The following is a 14,483-nucleotide window of genomic DNA, read 5'->3' as shown; positions in this document are numbered from 1 at the left end:
TTTTCCAAAATGGCTAAAAAGTGATTGCTCTTCAATGGGCAGAAAACATGAACAGGCATTACTCCAAGAAGACAAACAGATGGCCAAAAGACACAGGAAAAGATGCTCAATATCATTCATCCTCAGGGAAATGCAACTCAAACCACAATGAGCTATCATCTCACACCTGTTGGAATAAACTCAAAAACACATGAAACAAGTGTTGGCAAGGAGGTGGAGAAAAAGGGCTCCATGGATGGATCTAGAGAGTATAATGTTAAGGGAAATAAGTCAGTCAGAGAAAGACAAATACCATATGATTTCACTCTTCTGTAGAATTTAAGAAACAAAACAAACAAAGAAGTAAGAGACAAACCAAAAAAACTCTTAACCATAGAAAACAAACTGATGGTTATCAGAGGGGAGGTGGGTAGTGGGTGGGTAAAATAGGTGAAGGGGGTTAAGTGCACACTTTCTGTGATGAGCACTGAATAATATATAGAACTGGTGAATCACTATATTGTACACTTGAAACTAATATAATACTGTATGTTAACTGTACTAGAATTGAAATTCAAAAAATGATTGCTCTTAAAGAATATAATTAACATAGCTGATTCTATTTTCTACCAAACTGCCTGCCTCAATAAATAAAGCATGTATTTTGCCTACACAGAACTATGTCCCAAGTCTGATTTAGTGATAAGTAAATTTCTGTGTTCACAGATTTACTTAAAATTGTACATTTCCATCTTTACTGTATCTACTTCATAGAATTTGTCCAGAGAAGCAGAAAAACTATGAGTGATTTCGAATAAGGGACTTATTATGGGGATTAGGATTTCTGATTAATTACAGAAACTGGGGAGAAATTTATATAAATAAATTCATATAATTGTTTCTGTGCCTGATATTGAGTCTGAAGTTGCTAGGCTGGTAGATGTGAAGAACATCTCAATTGTAAAAGTATAAAAGAGCTTTAAGCAACTGGAATCCACATCTGTCTCAAGTCCCCTTCACCCTTGATAATGCAGGAGACTACAGGTGAAGCTGACAAACTTCATCTCATATACGAGTCACACAGAAGTTAAAGGAGGAAATTCATCAGGGGATCCAGCACTTTGGAAAAGGTCAGAAAAAGATGCTGTGGAAGTTGGAGGACTTGAAGTCACAGATGTTGCTTCAAATCAACTAAGGGAGCCAGAAAATCAGTGATAATCCTACAACTTGTGGCAGTTCCTTGAACCCTACTCTGATGTTTAGGATGCAGAAATGACTACTGTTTCACATTTACCCTCCAAATTTCATAGCACTTTTTCTGTGGACAACCCTAATCCAAAGAGAAGGGAATTCTGGAAAAGTTAGTTCCAACTAGGTTTAGTTGACACAGTCCAAAGCTACCACACACACAGCACATGACTGAATACAGATATGGTGGGAGAAATGTGTTTACTTCTCATGGCCATAAAATGAAGGTGATAGCTTATTTATAATCCATTCCCTTGAGTTACAGTAAACTATGAGTTGCTTATATTGGCACATTTATTTACTTGAACTTTCTAAAGCTGTAACTAATGTCCCGTTAAGCAAAGGCCACTGTGGAACCTCCAAGTACAGCATATAAATATGGAAGAATGAGACAGAGCTTTTATCTAAGATTAATAAGTGATCAGTATTTATGATAAAGCTATCCAGGAAATCAAGCAAAAAGAACAATAAACATAATAGACAAATGGGTAGAGCATGTTCAATAGCAATCCACAGAAAGAAAAAGCAAAACGGGGTGCACGTGGATGGCTCAGTGGGTTAAGCCTCTGCCTTCAGCTCAGGTCATGATCTCAGGGTCCAGGGATCGAGGCCCGTGTCAGGCTCTTTGCTCAGCAGGGAGCCTTCTTCCTCCTTTTCTCTCTGCCTGCCTCTCTGCCTACTTGTGATCTCTCTCTCTCTCTCATTGTCAAATAAATAAATAAATAAAATCTTTAAAAAAAAAAGAAAAAGAAAAAGAAAAATGGTTAATGCAGGAGTACAAAGGAATGCTTAAATACACTGATAATTGGAAGAATACAAATTAAAAGAGTAAGATACTACTTTTACCTTATGGATTAACAAATATTAGAATGCCATATGTTGGTGAGGATGAAGCATGAACACTCACACACTGCTGGTGGGGGGTAAGACAGGTACAAACAGACTGAAAATTTCCCTGGGCGTACTTACTTGAGTCAAGATTGCTGACCTAGCAATGATCCTCCAGGGTTCATATCAAAAAAAGAACTTCTCGGGGCACCTGGGTGGCTCAGTCAGTTGAGCATCTGCCTTCAGCTCAGGTCATGATCCCAGGGTTCCGGGATCGAGCCCCATAGCGGGCTCCTCCTCAGTGCGAGGCCTGATTCTCCCTCTCCCACTACCCCTGCTTGTGTTCCCTCTCTTGCTGTGTCTCTCTCTGTCAAATGAATAAATAAAATCTTAAAAAAAAAAAAAAAAAAAGAAAGAAAGAAAAAAAAAACTTCTCACCAAAATCCATAGTCCCCAGATTATCAGGGGTATCCATTGTTGTGTTTACTCAAGTTAGATAGATGAAGGCAATATACATATGAGCTCATATGTAGGTGGATAAAAAATATAGTGAGCATATCTTGTAGAACACTAACAGAAGCAAATAACCACACGCAGTCTCCATAACATGGAGAGCTATTAAAATGCCTGTGTTTAATGAGAAAAATAAAAATACTGAATTTTTATGGGAATTATGTTTATAGGCAAAAACATACTAAACTATTATTTATTTATTTATGAGCAAGAAAGAGAGCGAGAGAGTAGGAGCATGAGGGAAGGTAGAGGAGGGAGGGACAGAAGGAGAGAGTGAAAGAGAATCTTAAGCAGGCTCCGTACTCAGTGTGGAGCCTGACGTAGGGCTTGATCTCACCACCTGAGATCATGACCTGAGCTGAAATCAAGAGTCAGATGCTCAACTGACTGAGCCACCCAGGGGCCCCTGTAATAATAATTTTAAAAGGATACATAAAAACTCAAAATCAAACAGAGTCAAAGGGCATAGAAGGAGGAAAATGGAAGTGAAGAATGAAAATAAAAGTGAGTCAACTCGGACACCTGGGTTGTCAGTCAGTTGGGCATCTGCCTTTGGCTCAGGTCATAACCCCAGTACCCTGGGATCGAGCTTTGCATCAGCTCCCTGCTCAATGGGGATCTGCTTCTCTTTCTCCCTCTGTCTGCTGTTCCTCTTGCTTGTGCGCGCTCTCTCTTTCTCTCTCTCTCTCTCTCTCTGTCAAATAAATAAATAAATAAAATCTTTAAAAAAAGAAAAATTGAATCAACCAATCAAGAAGGCAGGGGACAACAGTGTGCTGTGGAATAATTTAACCCTTTGCCCTTATGGACTGTGAAATAACTATATACAAACATTTGTAAATGAGCCAATAAATAAAAGGAGGCAAAAGTGCTTTATAGGCTATCTAAGGATATAAGGAATTTTATCTGCTATAACTCCTTCTCTCAGCTCCAGAAAGTCCTTTACTAAACCACAGAACCCATGAGATTTTCTGGTTTTCTCAGCTCCAGAAAGTCCTTTACTAAAACCACAGAACCCATGAGATTTTCTGGTTTCATGGTTACTCGGCTTGAAAGACAAATTGAGTTTCCAGGTAAGAGAGATACTGGTTAGATTCCAAAACAGGCAGTTTGGAAAATGAAGTATATAATTTCAATTTTAAAAAGAAAAGTTAGATAAAGTACCACTGATACATAAAATATTAATGCTTTCTAATCATAATTTTAATACCTTACGCTTTATAATTTTAAAATGACGGTATACAGCTATAGGTAAAAAACCCCTACAGAAGAGAAAATAAGGCAGATAGCAAAGGTGAGAAGAATAGAAACATCACCTTGGCATCGTTCCTTTTAAAACAGAAAGAGCTCTTCTGCTGAGGAGGCCAAATATGATGAAATTTCCTGTTTCATTTTCCTACAGAACAATCCATTGGTGAGGTATCTGAGGTGTTTCACAGAGTGAGTTACCATAGGATTTTGTGACCTGTGACACTGTTGGTCCTCTTCAGATCTTTACTGTACTGAAAATATTGTAATGGGAGAGGTGGATAATTGGGTGAAATTTTAGATCATACTTTGATGACATACAACATTAGAATGACATTGTGTTAGACATTCTTTATATACTAACTTTTCAAATGTTAATTGAACATCTGGAATATGTCACCTATTCAACCAGATCTCAGATTTTATAAAAAACTGACATGGTGCCTGTAGGGATTAGAATAATGGCCTCCTCTCCCAACTTCCATCCCCACCACCCTTTCCCCTATCAAAGATGTCCACATCCTAATCCCTGGACTCTAAATATGTTACCTTACCTGGCAAAGGAACTCTGAAGATGTGATTAAATTGAGGATTTCAAAATGGAAGATTAGCCTGGATTACCTAAGTGTTTCCAGTGTAATTACAGGGCACTAACAAGGGGAGAAAGGGCAGGACAATCAGAGGCAGGGAAAGAGATAGATAACAAAAACCGGTCAATGACAGACAAATGTGAAGATGCTGTTGAGTTTGAAGACTGAAGAAACCCTGAGCGAGGAATTTAGGCAACCTGTAGAAGCTGTGGCCAATGCAAGGAAATGGATTCTTCCCTAAAGCCTCCAAAAGGAATAAAACAGAACTAATACCTTGATTTTGACCAAAGGCGACCCATTTCTGAATTCTGATTTAGTTTTGCTGATTGCTTCTTTTGCTGTGCAGAAGATTTTTATCTTGATGAAATCCCCATAGTTCATTTTTGCTCTTGTTTTCCCTGTCTCCAGAGATACAACTAATAAGAAGTCAAAGATGTCCAAGAGGTTACTGCCGGTTACTGTTCTTCTGTAGGATTTTGATGGTTTCCTCTCTCACATTTAGGTCTTTTATCCAATTTGCATCTATTTTTGTGTATAATATAAGAAAGTAATCCAGGGGTGCCTGGGTGGCTCAGTGGGTTAAAGCCTCTGCCTTCGGCTCAGATCGTGGTCTCAGGGTCCTGGGATCGAGCCCCACATCGGGCTCTCTGCTCTGCAGGGAGCCTGCTTCCCTTCCTCTCTCTCTGCCTGCTTCTCTGCCTACTTGTGACCTCTGTCTGTCAAATAAATAAATAAAATCTTAAAAAAAAAAAGAAAGTAATCCAATGTCATTCTTTTTCATGTTGTTGTCAGTTTTTCCAACATCATTTGTTGAAAAGACTGTCTTTTTTCTTTTGGGTATTCTGCAACAGCGTCGTTAGAAGAGAAGTTGACCAGATTAATTGTGGGTCCATTTCTGAGTTCTCTGTGCTGTTCCATTAATCTGTCTGTCTTTGTGCCAGTACAATACTGTCTAGAACTACATTATACTACTATACTATTGCTTTGCAAATGAAAACTTCTAAAATGAAGAAAAAATTACTTTTCCCTCCAAACTAAAAGGCAACCTTCAGAATGGGAGAAGATATTTGCAAATGACTTATCTGATAAAGAATTAGTATCCAAAAATCTATAAAGAATTTATCAAACTCAGCACCCCCAAAACCAAAAAATCCAGTTAAGAAATGGGCAGAAGACATGAAGAAACATACAGATGGCTAACACACACATGAAAAATATTCAACATCATTTGGCATCAGGGAAATACAAATCAAAACTACAATGAGATATCACCTGACGCCTGTCATTACAGCTAAAAGTAACAACACAGGAAACAAGAGATGTTAACAAGATAGAAAGGGTTGGGAAGGAGGGCGGAGTCAAGATGGTGGAGAAGTAGCAGGCTGAGACTACTTCAGCTGGCCGGAGATCAGTTAGATAGCTTATCTAAAGATTGCAAACACCTGAAAATCCATCGGCAGATCGAAGAGAAGAACAGCAATTCTGGAAACAGAAAAACAACCACTTTCTGAAAGGTAGGACCGGCGGAGAAGTGAATCCAAAGCGTCAGGAAGATAGACCCCGGGAGGAGGGGCCGGCTCCCGGCAAGCGGCGGAGCAACGGCGCACAAAATCAGGACTTTTAAAAGTCTGTTCCGCTGAGGGACATTGCTCCAGAGGCTAAACTGGGGCGAAGCCCATGCGGGGTCAGCGTGGCCTCAGGTCCCGCAGGGTCACAGAAGGATCGGGGTGTCTGAGTGTCACAGAGCTTGCGGGTATTGGAACGGGAAAGCTGGCTACAGAGACAGAGCCGACAGTAAGCTCACAGCTCGGTGTTATCTTGAACCAGTCGCAGGCTCGGTGAGCTCGGAGCGCGGACGGAGGTCAGGCAGACGGGAGTAACTGGGCGCTGTTCTCTGAGGGCGCACTGAGGAGTGGGGCCCTGGGCTCTCAGCTCCTCCGGGCCGGAGACCAGGAGGCCGCCATTTGTATTCCCGTCCTCCGGAACTCTACGGAAAGCGCTCAGAGAACAAAAGCTCCTGAAAGCAAACCCGAGCGATTACTCACCCCGGCCCCTGTTAAGGGCTGTGCAATTCCGCCTGGGGCAAAGACACTTGAGAATCACTACAACAGGCCCCTCCCCCAGAAGATCAACAAGAAATCCAGCCTAGACCAAGTTCACCTACCAAGGAGTGCAGTTTCAAAACCAAGGAGAGCAGCAGAATTCCAGAGGAGGAGAAAGCAAAGCACGGAACTCATGGCTTTTTCCCTGTGATTATTTTTAGTTTTGCAGTTAATTTGATTTTTTTCTTATTCATTTTTTGTTGTTTTTTTTTTCTCGCCTTCTGGTGAATTTTTTTTTAACTTTTACCTTTTTCTTTTTTAACATTTTTAAACTAGTTTATCCAATATATATATTTTTTCTTTTTTATATTTTTCTTATTTGTTTTCTTTTTTTTTTTAATTCTTTTTTCTTTTTTTTTTCTTTCTTCCTTTTTGAACCTCTTTTTATCCCCTTTCTACCCCCTCACAATTTGGGATCTCTTCCAATTTGGTTAAAGCATATTTTCCTGGGGTTGTTGCCACCCTTTTAGTATTTTACTTGCTCCTTCATATACTCTTATCTGGACAAAATGACAAGATGGAAAAATTCAACACAAAAAAAAGAACAAGAGGCAGTACCAAAGGCTAGGGACCTAATCAATACAGACATTGGTAATATGTCAGATCTAGAATTCAGAATGACAATTCTCAAGGTTCTAGCCGGGCTCAAAAAAGGCATGGAAGATATTAGAGAACCCATCTCGAGAGATATAAAAGCCCTTTCTGGAGAAATAAAAGAACTAAAATCTAACCAAGTTGAAATCAAAAAAGCTATTAATGAGGTGCAATCAAAAATGGAGGCTCTCACTGCTAGGATAAATGAGGCAGAAGAAAGAATTAGTAATATAGAAGACCAAATGACAGAGAATAAAGAAGCTGAGCAAAAGAGGGACAAACAGCTACTGGACCACGAGGGGAGAATTCGAGAGATAAGTGACACCATAAGACGAAACAACATTAGAATAATTGGGCTTCCAGAAGAAGAAGAAAGAGAGAGGGGAGCAGAAGGTATACTGGAGAGAATTATTGGGGAGAATTTCCCCAATATGGCAAAGGGAACGAGCATCAAAATTCAGGAGGTTCAGAGAACGCCCCTCAAAATCAATAAGAATAGGCCCACACCCCGTCACCTAATAGTAAAATTTACAAGTCTCAGTGACAAAGAGAAAATCCTGAAAGCAGCCCGGGAAAAGAAGTCTGCAATATACAATGGTAAAAATATTAGATTGGCAGCTGACTTATCCACAGAGACCTGGCAGGCCAGAAAGAGCTGGCATGATATTTTCAGAGCACTAAACGAGAAAAACATGCAGCCAAGAATACTATATCCAGCTAGGCTATCATTGAAAATAGAAGGAGAGATTAAAAGCTTCCAGGACAAACAAAAACTGAAAGAATTTGCAAACACCAAACCAGCTCTACAGGAAATCTTGAAAGGGGTCCTCTAAGCAAAGAGAGAGCCTACAAGTGGTAGATCAGAAAGGAACAGAGACCATATACAGTAACAGTCACCTTACAGGCAATACAATGGCCCTAAATTCATATCTCTCAATAGTTACCCTGAATGTTAATGGGCTAAATGCCCCTGTCAAAAGACACAGGGTATCAGAATGGATACAAAAACAAAACCCATCTATATGTTGCCTCCAAGAAACTCATTTTAAGCCCGAAGACACCTCCAGATTTAAAGTGAGGGGGTGGAAAAGAATTTACCATGCTAATGGACATCAGAAGAAAGCAGGAGTGGCAATCCTTATATCAGATCAATTAGATTTTAAGCCAAAGACTATAATAAGAGATGAGGAAGGACACTATATCATACTCAAAGGGTCTGTCCAACAAGAAGATTTAACAATTTTAAATATCTATGCCCCCAATGTGGGAGCAGCCAACTATATAAACCAATTAATAACAAAATCAAAGAAACACATCAACAATAATACAATAATAGTAGGGGACTTTAACACTTCCCTCACTGAAATGGACAGATCATCCAAGCAAAAGACCAGCAAGGAAATAAAGGCCTTAAATGACACACTGGACCAGATGGACATCACAGATATATTCAGAACATTTCATCCCAAAGCAACAGAATACACATTCTTCTCTGGTGCACATGGAACATTCTCCAGAATAGATCACATCCTCGGTCCTAAATCAGGATTCAATCAGTATCAAAAGATTGGGATCATTCCCTGCATATTTTCAGACCACAATGCTCTAAAGCTAGAACTCAACCACAAAAGGAAGTTTGAAAAGAACCCAAATACATGGAGACTAAACAGCATCCTTCTAAAGAATGAATGGGTCAACTGGGAAATTAAAGAAGAATTGAAAAAAATCATGGAAACAAATGAAAATGAAAATACAACGGTTCAAAATCTGTGGGACACAACAAAGGTAGTCCTGAGAGGAAAATATATAGCGGTACAAGCCTTTCTCAAGAAACAAGAAAGGTCTCAGGTACACAACCTAACCCTACACCTAAAGGAGCTGGAGAAAGAACAAGAAAGAAACCCTAAGCCCAGCAGGAGAAGAGAAATCATAAAGATCAGAGCAGAAATCAATGAAATAGAAACCAAAAAGACAATAGAGCAAATCAACGAAACTAGGAGCTGGTTCTTTGAAAGAATTAATAAAATTGATAAACCCCTGGCCAGACTTATCAAAAAGAAAAGAGAAAGGACCCAAATAAATAAAATCATGAATGAAAGAGGAGAGATCACAACTAACACCAAAGAAATACAAACTATTATAAGAACTTACTATGAGCAACTCTACGCCAACAAATTTGACAATCTGGAAGAAATGGATGCATTCCTAGAAACATATAAACTACCACAACTGAACCAGGAAGAAGTAGAAAGCCTGAACAGACCCATAACCAGTAAGGAGATTGAAATAGTCATTAAAAATCTCCAAACAAACAAAAGCCCAGGGCCAGACGGCTTCCCGGGGGAATTCTACCAAACATTTAAAGAAGAACTAATTCCTATTCTCCTGAAACTGTTCCAAAAAATAGAAATGGAAGGAAAACTTCCAAACTCATTTTATGAGGCCAGCATCACCTTGATCCCAAAACCAGACAAGGATCCCATCAAAAAAGAGAGCTATAGACCGATATCCTTGATGAACACAGATGCGAAAAATACTCAACAAAATACTAGCCAATAGGATTCAACAGTACATTAAAAGGATTATTCACCTCGACCAAGTGGGATTTATTCCAGGGCTGCAAGGTTGGTTCAACATCCGCAAATCAGTCAATGTGATACAACACATCAATAAAAGAAAGAACAAGAACCATATGATACTCTCAATAGATGCTGAAAAAGCATTTGACAAAGTACAGCATCCCTTCCTGATCAAAACTCTTCAAAGTGTAGGGATAGAGGGCACATACCTCAATATCATCAAAGCCATCTATGAAAAACCCACCGCAAATATCATTCTCAATGGAGAAAAACTGAAAGCTTTTCCGCTAAGGTCAGGAACACGGCAGGGATGTCCATTATCACCACTGCTATTCAACATAGTAATAGAGGTCCTAGCCTCAGCAATCAGACAACGAAAGGAAATTAAAGGCATCCAAATCGTCAAAGAAGAAGTCAATTATCACTCTTCGCAGATGATATGATACTATATGTGGAAAACCCAAAAGACACCACTCCAAAACTTCTAGAACTTATACAGGAATTCAGTAAAGTGTCAGGATATAAAATCAATGCACAGAAATCAGTTGCATTTCTCTACACCAACAGCAAGACAGAAGAAAGAGAAATTAAGGAGTCAATCCCATTTACAATTGCACCGAAAACCATAAGATACCTAGGAATAAACCTACCCAAAGAGACACAGAATCTATACTCAGAAAACTATAAAGTACTCATGAAAGAAATTGAGGAAGACACAAAATAATGGAAAAATGTTCCATGCTCCTGGATTGGAAAAATAAATATTGTGAAAATGTCTATGCTACCTAAAGCAATCTACACATTTAATGCAATTCCTATCAAAGTACCATCCATCTTTATCAAAGAAATGGAACAAATAATTCTAAAATTTATATGGAACCAGAAAAGACCTCGAATAGCCAAAGGGATATTGAAAAAGAAAGCCAACGTTGGTGGCATCACAATTCCGGACTTCAAGCTCTATTACAAAGCTGTCATCATCAAGACAGCATGGTACTGGCACTAAAACAGACACATAGATCAATGGAACAGAATAGAGAGCCCAGAAATAGACCCTCAACTCTACAGTCAACTAATCTTCAACAAAGCAGGAAAGAATGTCCAATGGAAAAAAGACAGCCTCTTCAATAAATGGTGCTGGGAAAATTGGACAGCCACATGCAGAAAAATGAAATTGGACTATTTCCTTACACCACACACAAAAATAGACTCAAAATGGATGAAGGACCTCAATGTGCGAAAGGAATCCATCAAAATCCTTGAGGAGAACACAGGCAGCAACCTCTTCGACCTCAGCCGCAGCAACATCTTCCTAGGAACAACGCAAAAGGCAAGGGAAGCAAGGGAAAATATGAACTACTGGGATTTCATCAAGATCAAAAGCTTTTGCACAGCAAAGGAAACAGTTAACAAAATCAAAAGACAACTGACAGAATGGGAGAAGATATTTGCAAACGACATATCAGATAAAGGACTAGTGTCCAGAATCTATAAAGAATTTAGCAAACTCAACACCCAAAGAACAAATAATCCAATCAAGAAATGGGCAGAGGACATGAACAGACATTTCTGCAATGAAGACATCCAGATGGCCAACAGACACATGAAAAAGTGCTCCATATCACTCGGCATCAGGGAAATACAAATCAAAACCACAATGAGATATCACCTCACACCAGGTAGAATGGCTAAAATCAACAAGTCAGGAAATGACAGATGCTGGCGAGGATGCAGAGAAAGGGGAACCCTCCTACACTGTTGGTGGGAATGCAAGCTGGTGCAGCCACTCTGGAAAACAGCATGGAGGTTCCTCAAAATGTTGAAAATAGAACTGCCCTATGACCCAGCAATTGCACTATTGGGTATTTACCCTAAAGATTCAAACGTAGTGATCCAAAGGGGCACGTGCACCCGAATGTTTATATCAGCAATGTCCACAATAGCCAAACTATGGAAAGAACCTAGATGTCCATCAACAGATGAATGGATCAAGAAGATGTGGTATATATACACAATGGAATACTATGCAGCCATCAAAAGAAATGAAATCTTGCCATTTGTGACAACATGGATGGAACTAGAGCGTATCATGCTTAGTGAAATAAGTCAAGCAGAGAAAGACAACTATCATATGATCTCCCTGATATGAGGAAGTGGTGATGCAACATGGGGGCTTAAGTGGGTAGGAGAAGAATCAATGAAACAAGATGGGATTGGGAGGGAGACAAACCATAAGTGACTCTTAATCTCACAAAACAAACTGAGTGTTGCTGGGGGGAGGGGGTTTGGGAGAAGGGGGTGGGATTATGGACATTGGGGAGGGTATGTGCTTTGGTGAGTGCTGTGAAGTGTGTAAACCTGGTGATTCACAGACCTGTACCCCTAGGGATAAAAATATATGTTTATAAAAAATAAAAAATTAAAAAAAAAAAAAAAAGAAAGGGTTGGGAATACAAGCCGGTATGGCCACTCTGGAAAACAGTATGGCATTTCCTCAAAAAGTTAAAGATAGTGCTACCCTAGGACCCAGCAAGAGTGCTAATAGGTATTTACCCAAAGGATACAAAAATACTGATTTGAAGGGATACACACACCCTGATATTTATAGCAGTATTGCCAACAAAAGCCAGCTTATGGAAAAAGCCCAAATATCCATCACTGATGAATGGATAAAGAAGATTGGTCTGTGTGTACACACACACACACACACACACACACACACACATATATTCCATTGTGTACACACACAGATACACAATGGAATATTATTCAGCCATGAAAAGAATGAAATCTTGCCACTTGCAACAACGTGGAAGGAGCTAGAGTGTAGTATGTTAAATGAAAAGGTCAGCCAAAGAGAGATACCATATGATTTCACTCATATGTGCAATTTAAGAATGAAACAGATGAACATGGAGGGGGGAAAAAAGAGAAAGAGAAGCAAATCACAAAACAGACTCTTGGCCACAAACTGAGGGTTGCTGGAGGGGAGGCCAGTGGCGATGGGCTCAATTGTTGTATAAGTTATGAATCACTAATTTCTATTCCTAAGATTAGTATTATACTATATGGCAACAAACCGGAATTTAAATTAAAAAAGAAACGATTTTTTAAAAAAAGAAAATTAAATTATGTAATAACACATATCAGAAATAACACTGCCACAGTGGGAGACTCACTTCACTTCGAAGTCTTCTGATGATGTCTTCCCAGAGGACCCAGTCTTGTTTGCCTGTGCAGACTGAGCACCTAGTATATCCTTTCTGTAGGGGCAATAATGGCTATTCTGATTTTATTGCTACCCTAGTAATTAATTATTTTCTCTTAAAGCTTTTTTATTCACCCGAGTATTAAGAGGACTGATGGCTAGGATAGCAGTTCGGAGGACCAGGAGTTTTGTTGTTGTTTTCAAGTTTTGTTTTAAGAAGTTTTGCAATAGTTAGAACTTGCATTTTTTATGCAGAGGAATATCTTTATGCTGCTGTACCTGGATTTGGCCTTAATTTTTAAAGTCAACAAAGAAAAGAAAAAGAAAGATAAATCTCTCTCCTGTCTGAAAAATCAGTACTATTAGTATCAAACAGCGGTGCTCTTTGTGTCTGGCTAGCTGTTATCACTTACTAGTGAAGAGAAAGCACAGTATTATAGTACAGATGAGCCTCGACAGAGGCATTTTACTTTACATGTTAACATAGTCATATAAATGAGAAAAAATATAAGGATAAATATTTTATATAAATATTATAAAATATTTTAGAACCAGTAAACCACTCAGTCTTACCCTGTACTCCACAATGATGACTTTCAAAGGCACCTGAGGCTTTATAAATAACGAATACTACAATTCTCAAATAACATCTAGAAGTTGCTGAAATTGAATAAATTTCCGGCTTGTCATACCCAATCAGAGAATCTGTCAGGTAGAAAAACCTATATATTTTGAAGAACTAGAGCCACTCTCAGCCTGGCAAGATGTTCACACTTAGACAGAATTGAGACAAAGAGAGGAGAGCTGGATTTCCATCCCACACTCTTGCCCAGGGCACACGGGCGAAGTAGGCTGGCTTAATATACTGTGGTATTTAACTATTATTCCCTCTGTGTTTTTTCCTCTTATTTTCACTTAAGTCACATTGTGATGTAACTGCATTTCTAATGGTCAAAATAAATCATTCTGTGTACCTTATTCAAGACATAGAGGTAACTTCCTTTTACACATGCATCAGAATCTCCTTTGAAAACAGTATGCAGGGGGCCTGGGTGGCTCAGTCAGTTCAGTGTCTGACTCTTTATTTCGGCTCAGGTCATGATCTTAGAGTCCAAAGACAGAACCCTGAATTCGCTGTGCACTGAGCATGAAGCCTGCTTAGGATTCTCTCTCCAGCCCTCCGCCTCTCCCGCCCCCCAGCTTGTGTAAGTGCACACGTGCGCGCGCTCACAAAAATAAAGAAAATAGTAGGTACAAGATATTTGCCTAAAAATTGAGGGTTTTCTTCAAGATTCTACTAGGTCTTCAGAAGGTGAACATTGTCAGATCAAAGTATACACCTTGAATGATAGTGGTACCTTTTTACTGCCTTGGAATGCTAAGTCCTGTTATGTCATTGACTGTGGGGTAAATTCAATTTGTGTTACAAATAACATATTTCACCTTTCATTGCAAAAAAGTAGTTGTTTTGTGAAATCAGAAAATTACGTCTTTATTTCCATATTTGTTATTTCTGTCTCTAGCTCTACCTACCTCTTAGAAAAGAAAGGGTAAGTATGTAATTAGGTTTAGGAAGCATTTCCCTGATAGAGCT

The sequence above is a fragment of the Mustela lutreola genome, chromosome 9 (assembly GCF_030435805.1).
Source record: "Mustela lutreola isolate mMusLut2 chromosome 9, mMusLut2.pri, whole genome shotgun sequence".
NCBI classification, from domain to species: Eukaryota; Metazoa; Chordata; class Mammalia; order Carnivora; family Mustelidae; genus Mustela; species Mustela lutreola.
Note: the sequence above shows the minus strand (reverse complement) of the source record.